Raw genomic sequence first — 17,354 nt, forward strand, 5'->3', positions numbered from 1 at the left:
TTTTGAAGCAGCAGAGAGAAAGTCTTACAGCAAAGGACAAAATTGATTTGTTGCCAGGGTGTGCAGCATGGGAAGAAGAGACATGCTCAGCAGTGGTGCTTAATTGTCCTTTTTACACTCACTGCACTGTGTGTAGTCAGGAGGAAGAAAAAAGAAAGCCCAATCCTGAGTAAAATAATGGAAATGCAGAGGAGTTTGGCTTGCCTGATCCAATGGACCTGCTTAAGCTTCTTGCTTATGTGTGTTACTAAAATACCTGTGGTCACTAGAAGATGTGCTATGAATTATTTACCATGCTTGTTTCTGGTGTATCTATTAGTAGGTGCCTTTTCAAAATGCTTTTGCTTTTTCATTTTTGCCCTCTACTGCACGTTCTCAAAGCAGTGGTGTATTCAGGAGACGACTGCATCGGCCTGTAGTGGCACAGTTGTAAGCCTGTCACTCTCATTAGACAGGATCAGCATACTCCATGACTTACTAATGTAAATATATGGAAAAGTATAATTAGTAGGGCAGAAAGAATAGAAATTGCTTGGCCAGAGTGAAAGCATCAGAGCTGATGGACAAGGTATTGAGTAACAAACCTACTGAGAAACAACCTACTGAAATCAAATAAACTTTTTTTATGAAGATGCAAAACCACAATTAGAGTACCTAAGCTTGATTCTTTTTTTATCCTCCAATATTAATAAACTGGACCTCATTCACTTCTACCCTTGCCTCAAGTCCATGCTGCTCCACACTGCTAGGGAGAACAGACTCATACCCTTCACACTGAAGGGTTGTGCTATAGACTTCTTCATACATTGCAAGGACCAAAATATCCACTACAGTTTAGTGGATAAAACAAGCTTCTAAGGGCACTCTAGAAGCTACAGATGAATACTATGGGGTTTTTTTAAATAATAGAAATATGTCCTTGGGATCTTTCTGGTGCCTGTGTATGGGTATAAAGTCTGGTTTCATAAGAGAAGCCAAAGGCTTCTCTGTTCACAGTTCAGACCCGAGTAGGAAGTTGACGTGTGAGGTAATTTAGTAGTCTAGATCCTGACCCGATGATGTGTACCTCAAAAGCCACGAGGAGTAGTTCATCTTCACACTTGCTCCAGACACTCACATTCCTGACAGAGAGAGGCTGGTGCATAACTGTAATACTATCCTTGGTGACAGTCAGGTGACGGGGTTGTGTCTGGGATTGCTCAGGTCTTTATACGACTCTTATGGTCACCTTCTGGAGGTGAAAGCAGAGCACTTAAGCCAGGCATCCAACTAGACCATCAGGATGTAAAGGGGTACAGCAACTACATTAAGTCATTCCTGGTTTGTTTGGGGTGGAAGGTGTTAATCAAGAGCATTTCCTTCTTTGGGAAATGGGTACTTGTAATAGAAAGCTATTTTTAGTCACTCTGTGCTCCAGGAGTTGATACACAGAGCCTTGACCTGTCTGCTGATAACACATTACCTCATTTGCAGCTTCACTGCTGACGTGGGCTCCACCATGTCCTTGCCTGAACCTGGCAGGCACCGTGTGGTACAGTTGTCATGGCATTGTCTGAAGCATTCAGCTGCAGCGAGGAGGCTGCTACCTTTCAAACCGATGCAGAAACCCTAAATAAATTCTCAGTAGCAACATATCTTAACAGGAACTCTTGAGGGGCAGGCTGACATCTGTGTTATACCAGGAAGATCTGGAATGGTACCATTTTACAGGAGTGCAGTAACGGCCTCACTGTGTAATGCCATTGCTCAGACCTTGAGCCAAAACACAACCAGTACAACTCTGCTGAAATCAGGGCAGCCTCCCTGACCCACAGCAGTGCAACACCTGCCCTCATCTCCGCTATTTCTTGCAAAATACCAGATATTTTTGGGCAAAGCTAACAGGGCATCCTCGGCAAGCATTCAGTCTCTGTAAAAAGCTTGTCACAAACAGTGAGTGGCTACCCAACAGACTGCCTTCCTCCTCTCTGCCAGGTTTCCACTGCTGCCAGCACAACGCCGTATCCATCTGGACAGGCAGACAAGTCACCCTCCCTTGGAGGCAGCCCGGCTGCCTTCCCGCGAGCTGGCGCGGGGCTGGCATGGCGGCGTGCCGAAGGAGCGGGAGCCTTCCGCCCGCCGGGAGCGCGCGCGTCACCTCTGGGGCACGCTCGACATCCCTTGGCCCGAGGCCCGTGGCCTGCAATCATGAGTCAATGCTCACACTGGGTTTGTCACCCAGCTGACAGTGTAGTGACCTTACTCCAGGACACAGATTTGGTTCCACGTGCCGCAGAAAAGATATCGTATAAACCATTTGATCATTCTGAATGGCGCGTTCACAGCACATCTTGTGAACTAACTAGACGGGTAAATTCATCCTCCTGTATTTTTGCCACGCCAGAGAACTTTTTCTCATCATGTCCATCACTGCTACCACTTGGTCGCACCACACTAGCTCTTAGAAGGAAAGAATAGCAACTGTCATCCACAGAAAGCTAAAGTTCACAATTTTGTTAGATTAGTTTTAAAAAAACCCAGAAAATTTGACTTCCTATCTCATTTCTTACCTCTATAAACTCTTTTTCACCTCTCACTTGCTCTGTTCACTTTCTGCAAGTTGAAAAATGTAACTGCTTTATTTCAAAACATGCTTTTGTAAGCTTTTTCTTCCATTGTCCAGAACCTCATTTTTTATATCTAGCCTTCTCCATTTCATATTCTCACTCATCCATTCGTGCCCTCCTTTAGGATACTTCCTTTGATCTCACTGCTGTTTTTCCCAAAGAAGGCCAGACATCTGAATAATCTAAGCAAGGTCTGCATCTGTATCTGGATATATACAGCACTCTCCTTGCTCAATTCTTGGCAGCTGCATGCTCCAAAGCACCTACACATTTTCTGCCTGTGTGACTACCCTGCTTCCCTTCATATCCTTCAAACTTCTCTCTTCAGTTCCTGCGACCAAACTTTGCAACTATCTTCAACTCTTTCCAAAACAGTTCCCTTCCCAAAGTAAAAATTAGGAAGGGACTTGTTCTAGCACATTCCCAACTTTCTGTCCCTTTTAGTTCTGAAGCCCTCCAGCCTTTCATGTGTGTGTCACTTTGCTGTGTGTGAAATGTTCTCTGGGAAAACTTGTTGACTGGCACAAATTTCCTACCCTGCAGTTGCATGATTTAGCATGCATTAAAACAGCACAGAATTTTTCTAAACTGTACCACCTGTCTGCCCTACCCCTTCTCGAGTGTTGCTGTGAGCTTTATTTCTGACTTACCTTCCCCAAAACATTACTTATCAAGCTTCTCTCCATAAAAGACAAGAAAGCTGGAAATCCAAAGTACTGTCCTCTAGCCAGTCAAATTACAGTAAGCCTGTTGCTTCAAAAAGACCTGGTCAGTTTTACTTCTTATCTTCTCACCCCTCTCTGTGATCCCAAACAGGGAGTGTCTTCCTGTGAAGCAGAAGAGTTTCACTGCTGAAACTCTCAGTCACCCAAGAAAAGCAAACCCAGGGTAATGTTAATCTTCCTGAGGCTTGGTGCTCCTGAAACTACCTGCTTGGAAAGCACCATGGGTCCCAAATCAGCAATAGTTCCCACTCCAGCCAGAATAATTTAGCATTTGCATTTCAGCTCAGAAATACTAAATATTAGTACAGCATGTGTTTTTCATGCGCAGAACACAAGTACCAGTAACGGTACCACAATCCCTGGAAAAGACCTTACCTCCTACATTTGCATTCAGTTCTAAAAAGCCTTGCAAATAACTCAGGATAATGACAGGTATGTACTGACTCTGGAGTTGGATTCAGCCTGTTTGGGTTATTGATCTACTCATTCTCATGTTATAACACTTCTACTTCTTCAGCAATGAGATTTTTGTATAACCTGCTCACTGCAGAACGATCTACTTCAATGGGATAGAGGTACAGCTTTATGGGATTCTAACAGAAGTGTTTATTCAGAGGAAATTTCAAGACAAACCAGGAGGTTTTGAGGAAGTCTCAGACTACATAGTATTAACACTGAAATAACTACCATAAAAGGCAAGAAAAAAATTCTTTTCCATAGTACCAAAGGGATTTAGAATAACCTATGCAAGGCTATAGAGAAGAAAGAAAACATATGGCTGAAAACACTCAGGAGTATTCTGGCTTGCACGCAGCGTCATGCTCACTTATACAGTTATTCATACTTCTATATATATCTCTGCGTATCCCCCAGATTGTCAGGGTGTTCTGGATAGCTTACATAAATAAAAACCTGACCTGTAAAGATCACTCTTTTCAGTTCCTGCCCTTTCCTTACTCTGAACAAAAATGTAGTTAAGTACTTTAGAGGAAGACCGATTTTTGTGCCTGCAAATAAGGATACTTCATCTTTCTGTGTTGAGGGTTTGGAGCTCACATAAAGGGAAGGTGGATTTACATGTGGAAATATGAATCCTACTTCCTATAGCATTTGGCTTTTCCTTGTAACTAAGTGTATATACCTGCTTAGCAAGGGAGGTCCAGTATCAAGGTGAAATTGCTACTGCACTTCTTTTTTTTTCTTTTCCAAAACACTAACCTCAGCTTCATAAGGCTGATTCTGGCAACTGTTCACATATTGTCAGGATGTTGTGGAGGTCAGCAGCAGACTAAGCAGGTTCCACAAACTACGTATGGGACTGCTAACTGAATGGCACAGGCTGATGTTATGGAGAGTGGGCTACCAAAACACCAGCAGTCCACAGCAGAGCTTGGGTATCCTGCAAGACAGCTGCATTCACAAGGATCTGACCTGTGTATTCTGTGGTCACCAAACCTGCATACCTGACTTCTGGTCAAACAGGCCCTAAGGACCATCTCTCCAGCAGCATTCAGATGTTTGGAGAGTCAGACTGGTATTTCTGTAATTCCACAGAGTTTCTATTTATGTTTGTAAACCCCCAGGACGTGTCTATCTGCATGTCTATGTGCTTAAACACCACTGCACATTTTGGCCCATCCTTTGCTCATGTCTTCAGTCTCACACTCAGATTGTGCTGAGTGCCACGCCGCCGTCTCTTTGTAGGCTCAGCAGGAACAACCAGGCTTCCCTCCCTCCGCGTCCCCGAGCCCTGCGGGCACGCCCCCGGCAGCCTGGCTGTGCGTGGAGAGCTGCTTCCTCAGCAGCTGGCTCACAGCCAGCCGGGAGGCTGCCTCCAAAGCACGTGGATGCACATGCAGCTTTTTCCAGCACGGCAAAGCTGTTCCTCTCCAAGTCTTGAGATCAAGGTCCTCAGAAGGTGCCAGCTTGTTTCTCCCGTAGGAGTTTGTCCATTCTGCCCACAGGAAAACTCTTACGTGCTTGGAAGTTTCACAGCCATTATTCCCAAGTTTAGACAACAATGAACGCACACGCAGTAGAGCAGCAGTGAAAGCCGTTCTCAGTGCTTCATGCACACACTGAGCTGATGTTAGTCACGCACAGCAGCCAGATCAAAATCCAGCCTGTTGCTTCATGATCTCTGATCACTGTGGGAATCATTCTGTTGCCTGCTTTGCAGCAGTCACCTCACCACTGTGTTCTCCTCCTGCATTTGCTGGTTTTCCCCATTACACAACCCACTTAGCTATTTTTCCTGAATTAAAGTTACTCCCATTCCTTGCATGTTTCCGTGATTACTCTATGATTATCTATGATGTAATTAAGAGCTCTGCCATTTGGCATTCTGTACGCTTTCTGGAGTAATGCAGCACTCTGCACGCCTACTTGGTGCCTTCTGGTTTCCAAGCAAGGCCATGGGAGGACAGATGTTCAGCTGAGCAGCAGAAGGGTTTCTCACTGAGACCTAACCTTCCTGGCTTCATGGAAAACCTGTTTTTTCTCCCCGCAAATATCCAAAATATTTTGGAATAACAGAATTCTTCAGCTTAAGCGTATTTCCTCCTTTTTCACTATAATTAGGAATTGCCTGGAGTGACTCACCTTTCCCCATACACCCCCTCTTGACGACTTCCTCCTCTCCCAGCAATGCTGGCAGCCATCGGGGTGTGAGAGAAGAAAGGGACAACCACCCTGGGTATTTTCTTCAGACAGAATTGTTCCTGAAGTGTTCTTTCTTTGGTGTGTTCATTGTTGTTGTCCATAAAATAATGAAAGGAAAAACATGCCTATGTTAGCCTGTCAAGGGAAGGAAGCAGGGCAAGAGGCTTGTTTTTAATTAGTCGTTTTGTGAACATTTGTGCAAGGACAGAGTCTGCTGCCAAACAGCATCTCAATTAGCATGTCCCTGTGGGCAGACCTTGCTTGGATTGATCTGTGACTTACAAAGGTGACAGAGAGAAAATGCAGAAAGGATTAATTTGCTTTTTTATTACCCCCCTCTTTTTTGTTGCTAGGAGAGGAGACTGGTACAGTGGGTGGTGTCTAACTGGGAGCAGTGGCCCAGTTCAATAAACCTGGCTTGGCTCCTGTGGGATTGGAGTGAGACAGTGCAGAAGAGCAGGCTGGGACCATACTAGGCACAGAGTAAGAAGCTGTTTCTAGTGCTTTATTAGGGAAGAGAGGTGAAACATGAAGCAGTAAGGCAAGGATGAGGAAGGATTTGAGAAAGTAAAAGTACACTGAGCAAAGACACATATACCCAGAGAGCAGGTTTTGTCACTGGTTGGTAATTCTTCGCAAAGTATTAAGTTCTCCAAACTTGGAGAGAATTTTGGGGAGGGCTGGAATTGAAGGAAAAGAATACTTTTTTCCTAAGAAAAAGTCAATGAAGAGTATTTTTCCCTACTGAAAACAAGGTGTGCATCCAGGTTTTAAAAAGTCATGATATTTCACCAGAGAGATATTCTAGAGGTTTTGGTGTTTTTGTCACACAGCAGAACGGTGTTTTGCATCACTGAAACTCCCTGAGGAGTGCAGTAGCATTTCTCAGCATGTTAATTGTCACATAATGCAGCGGGTAGCTTTTGCTCAGGAGAGGGGGGTGGCAGTGAAGAGATTAAAATGATGATTCAATCAGGAGACTCTCAGAAATCTGCCTAGTGACAATTTTTTTTCTTAAAAGACTCAGGCTCTGTGGCATTGTTACAAAGGAGGAGTCTTAATTAAAATTAGCAGGCAGTTGAAGCATTTGAATGGGCATCTTTCAATTCTTTTTCCCCTTTCAGTTCACAGTAAACCCTCTTCTTTTTTGTCTTTTCTCACAACAGCTTAAGTTTGCTTGAACAGTTTTGCTTGTCCATTTTCTTTTCATCACAAAAAAACCCAAAAATCCTTTAAATTGTAGTGTCTCTAGAGTGCCACACAAATAACTTGCATTTCTATGATTCCTTTCAACCAGGAACAATTTAGAGGCAGTTCTGCTTATCAGCCTGTGAGTTAGTCTGTATATCACTCACTATCCCGTTGTAGTTTGTGTAACAGGCACAGAAATTAACTTAGGGTCTGCATCATAATTAGCTTTTGCTGGGTGTCCATAACAGGAGTTACACATGGCTTATTTGCAAGTGTATCAGATCAGAACAGAAATGTTGTTCAACTCTGGCGCCAGCTGCTTCTGTTTCTGACACCTGTTGACAGTTAGGGATAAAATTTTATGCGCTAGGACAGACAAGCAGAAACTCTAACTGTGGAGATCCTAAAGCTAACATGAGTCCTTGAGCTTTCATACACAGACACACACACACACACTCACACACATATATATACACACTGTGTGAGATTTCAGTACTACTAGCAAAAGCTACGTCATACTACATGAATTCAGATATAGGTGTTATAAATGATGATAATCAACAATTTAATTTGCACCTCCCATTTCACTACCCTTTCATCATGCAGGAAAGACAGGCAAAGGTCCATTGCATGCTTTCACCAGAGCAATGAAAACCCAAACCCATTTCAAATCCTTAAACCAAATTTTTCTGAATAAGTAGATGGGAAAGAAAGCAGGTACTCTTGAGTAAGTATCAACATTTAAAGGACAGACGAATGAAATCTATTTTTGATTATCATCATCATATGGTTAAACAGAACACAAGGCCAGATAACTTGGCTTTTAAGTTTCTTATATTCCTAGATTCTGTAATAGCTTTCAGCTCAGCATCTTGCTGTGTATTTACTTTGCCAGGCAGAACAAGCCAGCTTGCTGTATTTCTTGCTAGGGTTTGGAATTAAAATGTAGATTCAAAGCAGATGGGGATGTTTCTGCAGCAGCTGAATAGAAATACACAGAAAATGAGAAAACTCGACCCTCCCCTCCCCCTCCCAAACAAAGTCAGCTATCATCTCCTTCTGACAAAGGCCTATTCTTCTGCAGACCACATAAAATTATCTATCTGGTGAAGATCTGAATTTATGTACTATCAGGGCCCTTTGTGAAGTGCTGGCGAGCTCTTGGGCCAGTAGAGCCTCATTGCTGGCAAGGCTGCTCCTCGAGAGGAGTTCTGTTCAGGAACTCCTTCAACGCTTGTTTTACATACAAAGGGAAGGGAAAACAAAACAACCAGAACCAAAATCAGCGAAACAGAAAATGATTTCCTAGATGGCTGGTACCTCATCGACACTTAGTCTAACCTGTTCTGTATTGGAGCAGCACAACAGAGCCATCCTCCTGGATTAGAGGTTAGTAAGCACAGACAGCTGGTCTCCCCCTGCATCTCTCCCCTGCACTGACCTTGCACAGGGAATCCCTCCCTCCTTTATCCTTAGATAAACTCCTGTCACCCCTGAAACCTGAATAACTGTGCCATCTCACAGTCACATTGCCTCTGCATCTGTCAGGCATCATTGTGAACCACCTTTGTTTTCAGCAGGGAGTTTCAAGTCATTACCTGCCTAAAAAAGGATTCAATCATTGTGTTAGTGACTCTGAGAGTTTTCTTTACCAAGGCACAGGGAGATTTCTTGTATTGGGATTTTTCTTTTCTTGGCTATTAACTAAGCATTTTATCAGATGATGACTTTAAATAATCAAACAAGAACAAATCCAACAAACCCATCCCCCCCCTCTTCCTTTCTATAGAAAGTCAGTAAATCAATTCAGTTTCAGATCTGAATGCTAATCTCTGCCATTCTACCCTTGGTGGGGGCATTTTACTTCTACAACCTTTGGATTCCCTTCTTCACTGTTGCAGTTTCTTTTTCTTAGTCTTTTCAGTATAATTAGTCTCAGCTGTGATACCACATATTTTCTTCTTCCCCTGGGCAAAATATCCCCCCCAAACATTTTATGTCTGTTCTTTCCCTCCCTCTTTAAATAATAATTTACCTTTTAAGAAAACACAACTGCCTCTCTCTGTGATACTATCCTTATCTCCTCTCTGTACAGCAAGAACAAGAATTTCTACTTCTTGAGAAAACACCCATAAGCTCAAGGAGGGAAAAGGTCAACTGTGACAAGGATTATGCATTTCTGAAACTCCTTCTCCTGTCTACAAAGATTCCTATATTATGTCCGAACTACTGAACTCAGGTTTACCCTTGCAAAACCAAAAATCTTGCTATACCACTTGCATCACCTGCTACAAGGTAATGATACTATTCTTCATTATTCAAACAAAAGCTTGTTTTTCTGAATTGCTAAAATGCCGTTTAAAGCTAGGAAATAATCCCTTTCCTTCACCCCTAAAGATAGCCAAGAAAAATTTTAGCTCTGTTTTACAATTGGAAGAAATAAAAGAAAAAGGATTATGGAACTTTTTCTGTGAGACAAGAAGTATAAGCATGAGATTTTCCTAGATTTTCTTTCTTCCTCAGCAGCCCTCAAACACAACTAAAGTTGAAATGAAGACAATAAAAGCAACCAGCTGTGAGGACTGGAGAACTGAGGAAAGAAAGATTTCTGCCCATCCAACACTGATTCAGTTTTCCTCTACAAAGCATTTTTAGTTCTGCTTTTAAGACAGACACTGAACATGGACCAAAGTCAGATGGGGCATTCCTTCCTGGGTGTGGGGAATCCTTTCAGGAATATCCCCCTTATCTAAGACCTTGTGCTGTCATTTTAACTTTTCAGGGCTCTGCCTTAAATGCTCAGATGCTAAATATACATTCAGGATCAACATCATGTAGGGCAGGAAACTAATGCGTCTACTTTGTGCATTTAAAATCACCAAAAATTTTAAGTGAAGAAGCACAGTTTCTCATTTTTCATCTGGGTGATTTGACTTTAACCTTTCTGTCATGAGTAGAGATAACAAGTGAGAGAACTGTGTAAATCTTCCCAGAAGATGATGTATTTGACAGCCTAACTTTGTCAAACACTCTCTAACTATAACATTGAAAGAAAAAGCTGATGATCTTTGCTCTTTTGAGGTGTCAGGTACTTAATATCATCTGTCTTCTTCATTCAGATACTATAAATCTATTTTTTCCCTTTTAAGAAAAGACAAGACTAGAGTGAGATGAGAAGATGAGAAATACAGAAACTAGAATTAAAAATAAAGGGGTTTTTTGTTTTTTGGTTTTTTTAAAGGCTTACAGAAGAACTTCCCTTCAAGCAAAAAATACAAAGAATGCAAATAAACATTGTCAAGCCATGAAACACTGTGTTACAACAGAAGAGCACTGTGGGAGTTATTGGGGCATGACCAATATACAAAATACCACCATTACTTTTCCTGTAATCGACAGTAGCGCCTTTAAGTTACTAGAATCTGTAATGTTTCTGCATAAAAATCTGATATCTGGCCTAGTCAACAGCAGTTTTTCCATCCATTGCAGTGGATGCAAAAGTTTATGGTCCTCTTTTCCATGTACAGTCCGCAGACATGGAAGTATTAATAAAGTAACAAACAATTTTGCAGGTATGTAAGTTGTTATACCTAAAACTAAATTGAAATTATGATAAGGCCACAAATGAGAAAAAAAGTCAATAACAGATTGTTACAGCTGCTCCTCTTTTCAGTCAGCTTATTGAAAATCCAGTAAGTCTCAACTCAAGCAAGCACATTTAAAACTTAAAAGCTTAGCTGTTTGTGTTACAATGCCTATGAATAGCTCATCCCTGAGCTTCTGGTCGGAAAAAAACACCCTATATCCTGTCCTATGTGCTCAATGTTTTGCCATGCCACGCTGTACACAGTTCATGGCCTGTGGCCACTGTTTTTCAGTGTCTGGCCACCCTGAATCCTTCAGGGATTGTCACTCAGTTATGGCTCAGCATAACATGCACTAGTTACTGTTCGTGTCTTCGTATGTGAAGTGCAAATCTTCTCCTGAAAGATAGTGCTGGCAGTACTGGCCTTAATTAACCTGGTTCTGTGTATTAAAAACACATGTCTGTAGCTTTAACAGAAAGAAGCAACAATGATGCTCAAAGTGCTTACAAAATGTTTTTCCTGTGTTTTGTGCATTGTTATGTATTGGTTACTGCAGTTCCCTGTGAGTCTGTATCTGTGGTTGTGATCTGCATGAGCAAAACAAGTGGCAAAGGCCGCTGCCCTGCTCCAGCTGGAGCGGGAAGGAAGTGGTGTCACGTGCAAGCCCCAGCATCATTCAGCAACTCTCTGTGGGGAGTGGGAGGGCTCTGCAGAGACAGCCTCAAAGAAGTGGCTTCACAAATCCCACAGGTGGGACCTCAGTGTGTGTTGGTGCCAGGCTAGACGGGAGGAGAGTACTCCAGGGCAAGCTGGCACAACGGGGAAGGCCTATGGAGCTGCTCTGCACTGGGAGGGGTCAGAAGGTTGCATGGGCCAGCTCCTATAAAGACTGATTTGAAAAGTTATTGCAGTTACTTGGAAATGAATGTCACAGTTGCAAACTACAAGCTGAAACCTTCAAATAAGTCAGTGCAAATTCTGCAGTAGGCTCCTAGCAAGCCAGATTCAGGGGAAGCCTCTGTAATTAACACCCAAGGAAGACCCAAGGAAGGTCACTGCCTGCTGATTCCAGGGTTCACAGGCCAACCCCCACAGGTGCTGCAGGGGCATCCCAATAATGGAAACTTGAAGACTTTTTGTTGGCAGTCCTTGGTAATTTCATCTCTAAAGACTACTGCCAGTGTTTTTAGTCATCAAAACTTTTAGCCACAGTCTCCAGCTGCTGCAATGGCTTCCTCCAGCTTCAGCTTCCTGCAGTTCTGTGGAGCACATTCCCTCATCCCCATCCACTTCCTCTTGTTAACCTTGTAATGGAAAATCTCTCTCAAAATCTCTCTCTCTCTCTCTTCCTTGTTGCTATCTGAAGTACACCAATCTTTCCTCCAACACAAATACAATCCGACACAACAAACAGAGGGAGAGTTATTACTGCTGGCCGCATATTTAATCTTTCATAGCAATTTCCTTTGGAATCCTGATTGAGTTTTTCAGTATTCGGTAGACACAGACTGTTTCCAATGTGTCTTTTGTAAAGGGGACTGCAAATCCTTGAGCTTTATATTTCCCCCCTTTAATTTTAAGTAACAGCAGTGTCTACCAGCATCTAGTTATTTCCATGATAGCCTGTTTGACCAAGTCAGGATTTAAAACCGAACTTCAAAGAAGCATCTTCTATATCATGAAGAAGCATCTTCTATATCATGGAGGTTTGATTCATTTACAAGGCTGTGCACATTTTTACAAAGCAGTTCCTCAGCCATTAGCCCACAATACCAGACTGGTTTTAGATAATCTCAGGATCTTTTCTCTAATTCATTGGCGGCAGCACCACTAGAGTTAAAATGTTTTGGTGTTCTGTTTTAGCTCTAACATATTTTTGCTGATTTCCGAGTATCTTGTTTTACAATAGCCTCCTTCAGGCAATAGAGTCCAGAGCAAAATTTAATCTTCAGAGAGCATAACAAAAGGAATCAGCCTTAGTTACCCAAAGATCATTAAGTAGTACCAGCTGTTTTCAAGACATTGAATTTTTTCAATGAAGACAGAAAAACTGAAGCACAGACTAAGATTTTTGTGCTGCCTGGTTATACTGCAGTGTATGAGAAAACATCTAACAACTCTGAAGGTATCTCTGCCTCCACAGCTCCAAGGGCTGGGGCAGGGAGCTCAGGCAGGGGCAGTTTGGGAGCTGCTGGGATCCCCAGCAATTTCTGGGATGGGACTGGGGCTCTGCTGGGTGATGCTGACACATGCCCTGTATACACTGCATGCTCAGCTGGCTTGAAGAGAGGAGCATGGTTTTCTTGGGATCTATAAGTCATAGGACTTTAAAAATGCTAGAGGGAAAAGGTAGGAAATAGGATGGGCTTGGAGCTGTCAGCACCCTGAACGTAGAGTCCAAACAGCTTCATAACATAATTTCTCTCTGTCATGCTGCACATTTGATGCACAGCAGGTATGGGGACACGTTCTGTCTCTAGCATAACTAGCATAACTAGATTTGCTAGTCCTTCACAGGCTTTTTTAAAGGTTAACTGCAGGTACTCTAGGATATTTTTTCCCCCATTTTGTTTTCTAATTTTAGGTGCAACTAACTTTTCAGAACATTTGCTTAATCACCAATACCTATGAAAGACTTTTAAGACAATTTTGGATTGGGAAACTGAGGCACGCATCTCATTTATTAAACACTGTTTCCGCAGAAAGCTGTTGTGAGCTAGATGAGGCTGTTAGGAAGGTTTGTTTGCTGGGGAGTGTAATAAGCAGATAAATTTTGCCATTCATCTTGTCTCCCACCCTTCCCACAGTAAAATTATTAGCTCATTTTCTCATAATCAACTTGGCTGACCTCAAAGGTTAACAACCAAAGATAAAGTACCCTTATATGCATTTGACAGTGGCATTCATATTAGCTTAACTGACTGCATTAGACATTGAGTATCCTGATAGATGTCTCCTCTCTTCTCCCAACTCTCCATGCCTTTTTTTCCTAAGAAAAAGCAGCCCCCAGGGGCTGTATAGAAGTAACACTATCAGTCACAGTCTGCGCTGTATTTTTTCTGAGTAAAACTAGTTGCATAAATTAGATCTTAATCCTTGCCTATCATCCTTGCTTTGCCCTCAAAACTGTTCTCTTCCTGCTGTGTTTTGGAGGCTCATGGGTGACAGGGGGACCATAGGTTTGTGTTGGCAAGAAAAGCAGGGACTGTGCTGTGCAATCCACTTGGCACATGAGAACACGCACACTCTTACGGGAACTCAAGCACACAATGCAGGGCGTTCTCTCCTACACCTGCATTCCTGAGCTCAAGACCACCACAGCTGTGAGGCTGCTGGCTGAAGGACTAGCCTGGCAAACACTCTGCATAACCTTGCCAGGTAGGAGCAGTTCTGCAGGGCTTGTGGGATCAAGTCTTCATTGCTGGAGGTGTGGATTTAAAGAATGAAAAGTCACCTGACACTTTTGAGGAGAGTTCCCCTGCTTAGGTCCTCTTAGGGAGACTAAAGAGAGGCATTTTAAAAGCTTCCATTAACTTTCATAGTCTGTGGGAAATACGTTTACTTAAGCTGAAAAAAGTCTCAGCTATGATTTATGAGTTTCATTCAAAGTAGTCTCATATCTTAGATTTGTCTGTAGTTCCCAGCTTTCTAAATCCAGTTGAGTGTGTACTTTACAATGGTGAGCCTTTCATCCACACTGCTTCTTTGTGCACTAAGAGCATGGCTGTGTTGGGGACAGACAATAATCAATTAGTGAAACGGTATCTTGTGACTGAGAATATGAAGTGGGCTTTGCAGAGGCTGACAACAGCTCTTTTAACTCACCCGTTTCTCTATGTCTCTTAAATATCCCAAAATATCAAAGGTCTTTCATTAGAGCTTCAAACTCTCAAATCCATGCAGGCCACTGATACCTCAGAAGACCATGAACTGATGTGAGCTGGCAGCAAGTGGCGAGTTGCCAGAATGAAGAACAGCCGACTGTTTTCAAAGCTTTGAAAATATTTGAAAAGGAAGGACAGAGAGAGAAGTGTTGCACTTCCCTTCAGGACTGCTCAAATGCTGCTCTTCCAAGTGTCAGCTGTGGGAGTCTAAAAGTCTTAGTGAGAGTTAAATCACAATCTGCCAGTTCCCCTGGCTCCTTTTAGCTTGGCAGCAGTGAATTTTCTGCCTCTTCATGTTGCATTCCGCAACAAAGGGGAAAATTTAAACAGGAGAAACAATGTTCCTTTGAATTACTGGAAATTAAAGAAAAGCAGGAATGCCAGCTCGTTCTCGGGTCCCAACTGTTTCTCAGCACAGCAATTCCAAGTCTTTTAATTTAGTTAAAGGGGAAAACTTTCATGCTAGAGCTGTGTTTTTAAGCAATCATCCCATTCACAAAATCTAGACTGGTTTCTAGTTTCCCTGGAATACCTAAGTGATATTCTACACAAAGGAAAAAGCTTGTGTCCTTGTAATAATCTTTTTTCTCTAGTAGTTTTCATAAATGCTTCTTTTCACAAAATACATAGAACTCCCCATATACTGACCATTTATGCTTAAATACTAAGCAGTTTTAAATGGCTATACATAAAACCCACATCCTTTGTAAGTGGGGATAGAACAAGATAAGAAGTAACTGAGAAATGGCCTCAGTTGCGTGGAAGCACAAACTGGAGCCTATCACTTTATCCTCAGAACAAGATTAGAAGCACAAACTGGAGCCTATCACTTTATCCTCAGAACAAGATTAACAGCGGCCTTCTAAAGAAAAACCTAAAACTCTCTTGGAAAGGGATATAAAACTAAAATTAGAAAGGGAAGAAAAATACTGTAGCTGAGATGGTAACTACAGAAAATATGTTTTTCAAGCCAGGCTTAAGAAGCTAGACTGCAACTCCTCAACACATGCTGCCATGATGTGTAGTTGGGGTCTTTTGACTGACAATTTGTTTGGGTCCTGAGCCTTTTCATCCAAGAAGATCAATAACCAAGTTCTTCCCAAGCTTATATACTGAGTATTCAAAATGAAAACAGAGTACCACATCTTCATTTCAAACCTATCAGCAACAGTAACCATGCCAAGCTCTCTTGTGTGCTTGGAACTGTGGTACAGCAGCACCAGCTCACGTTTTGTTTTTCTCCCAGAGTTTTGCTTTTATCAGGATTAGACCTCAATGGTTCTTAGGTTGTCAGCTGGCTCTGGTCATCAAAACTATCTTGTCTTCCATCTCTGGTACATCTGGAGAGGTAACTAGAACTGTTTTCTCAGATCTGGATTTCAGCCCAAAAATCCATGCCATTGTTCTGTGTAGATTGCAATAACCCACATGAAAACTACTCCTGAAGACCACACACAAATGCAGAAAAGCTGAATGGCAACCATAGCTCCAGCGAGCATCTTCTCTAAAAATGCATTAGATTCTAATCTTCTGTGGTGTCTCAGCAACAGTGGAAGTCAGAAAAGATGTTTGTAAGAGTAGCTCAAAGACTTGAGCACACTGGAAGGTTTTAAGGAAACCTTTTCCATAAAGCCTTGCTAGGAGTAACAAGCCTATTCTGCTGATTTCAGTGTGATTTATACAGTGAGGGAATAAAACTGCTTAGTTACTGAGGTGAAAGTTAAGGTAATTCATACAGGTTTTTGGAAGATTATATAGATACCTGTTATAGCTGCTCATATGTCAAGCATATAAATTTGGAGAAAATCTAGCAGAGTGTAACATGTGCATAATGTCTCCAGAGAACAGACTGTGGATTTGCTATGTGACCTCCATGCATTTGGTCAGGGAACAAATGGTATGGATATAGATCCACCCAGGGAGGAGATTGGATGTCATGAACTGGGTTGTTTATTCTGTCTAAGGGGGAGCATTAATGATAGTCTTCAGTTACATGGGGAGAAAGAAGCCATAGCACAGAAGGAAAAAAAACCTGCTCTGCGTGTCTGTGGCAGATGGGATGAGCTGATCTAAGGTTATGTTTTAAGTGGTAGAAGCTTTCTAATAAGTTAGATTAAATACTGCATGTGACTGTGTGTTATTATGAAACCCTCATGATCAGAGACTTTTGAAAACAGGTTGGAGTGGACTGGTACAGGTCTGGCTGGTGTTGTCCTGAAGCCAAGGAACAGCGCACTGACAAACCTATTTTTCCTCTGTGTTTATGAGCAATTGGTCTGGTTTGTAAGTCGCGAAAGGCACAAATTGGAAGGAATAAAACTAAATCACAGGTGGGAATGAAAACACATTTTGAAATTAAATCATGCCATAATTAAAACAGTGTAAGATGTTTCCAAAACAAGTACCCTTGTTTTGGCTCACCTCCTCCAGCTCCACTGTGTGGAAGTGAAGCCCCCGCAGGACATGCAGGGGCAGGCAGCATCTCCCACAGGGACACGGGCATCTCATGGCTCACTGGCCCTGGCAGGGATCCCCAGAACCTGCCCCTTGGCTATATCAGCACACACACAGCACGCTGTGTGGGAGTGTGGGAGCTGCCTCTTTGGCTGCCTCTCATTTCTCAAAACACAGCAGCCAAAAGTTGAATTCACTACAATATCCCAACCTAGGTGTGGCAGAGCCATGAGAAAAACAGAGGAA

The 17,354-nt window shown here is 42.4% G+C and overlaps 1 protein-coding gene and 1 long non-coding RNA gene across 3 annotated transcripts in view; both read left to right on the forward strand.

Moving 5' to 3' along the window:
• TET2 (tet methylcytosine dioxygenase 2) overlaps positions 1 to 17,354 on the forward strand; it is a 71,196-nt gene that overhangs the window by 22,284 nt on the left and 31,558 nt on the right. The gene's annotated exons all lie outside the window — the stretch shown is intronic.
• On the forward strand, positions 8,244 to 11,187 carry LOC135447357 (uncharacterized). The gene is made up of 3 exons (XR_010440080.1): positions 8,244 to 8,572; positions 9,279 to 9,478; positions 10,425 to 11,187. It is a non-coding gene; the product is annotated as an uncharacterized LOC135447357 (long non-coding RNA).

The sequence above is a fragment of the Zonotrichia leucophrys genome, chromosome 4, assembly GCF_028769735.1.
Source record: "Zonotrichia leucophrys gambelii isolate GWCS_2022_RI chromosome 4, RI_Zleu_2.0, whole genome shotgun sequence".
In the NCBI taxonomy this organism is placed as follows: Eukaryota; Metazoa; Chordata; class Aves; order Passeriformes; family Passerellidae; genus Zonotrichia; species Zonotrichia leucophrys.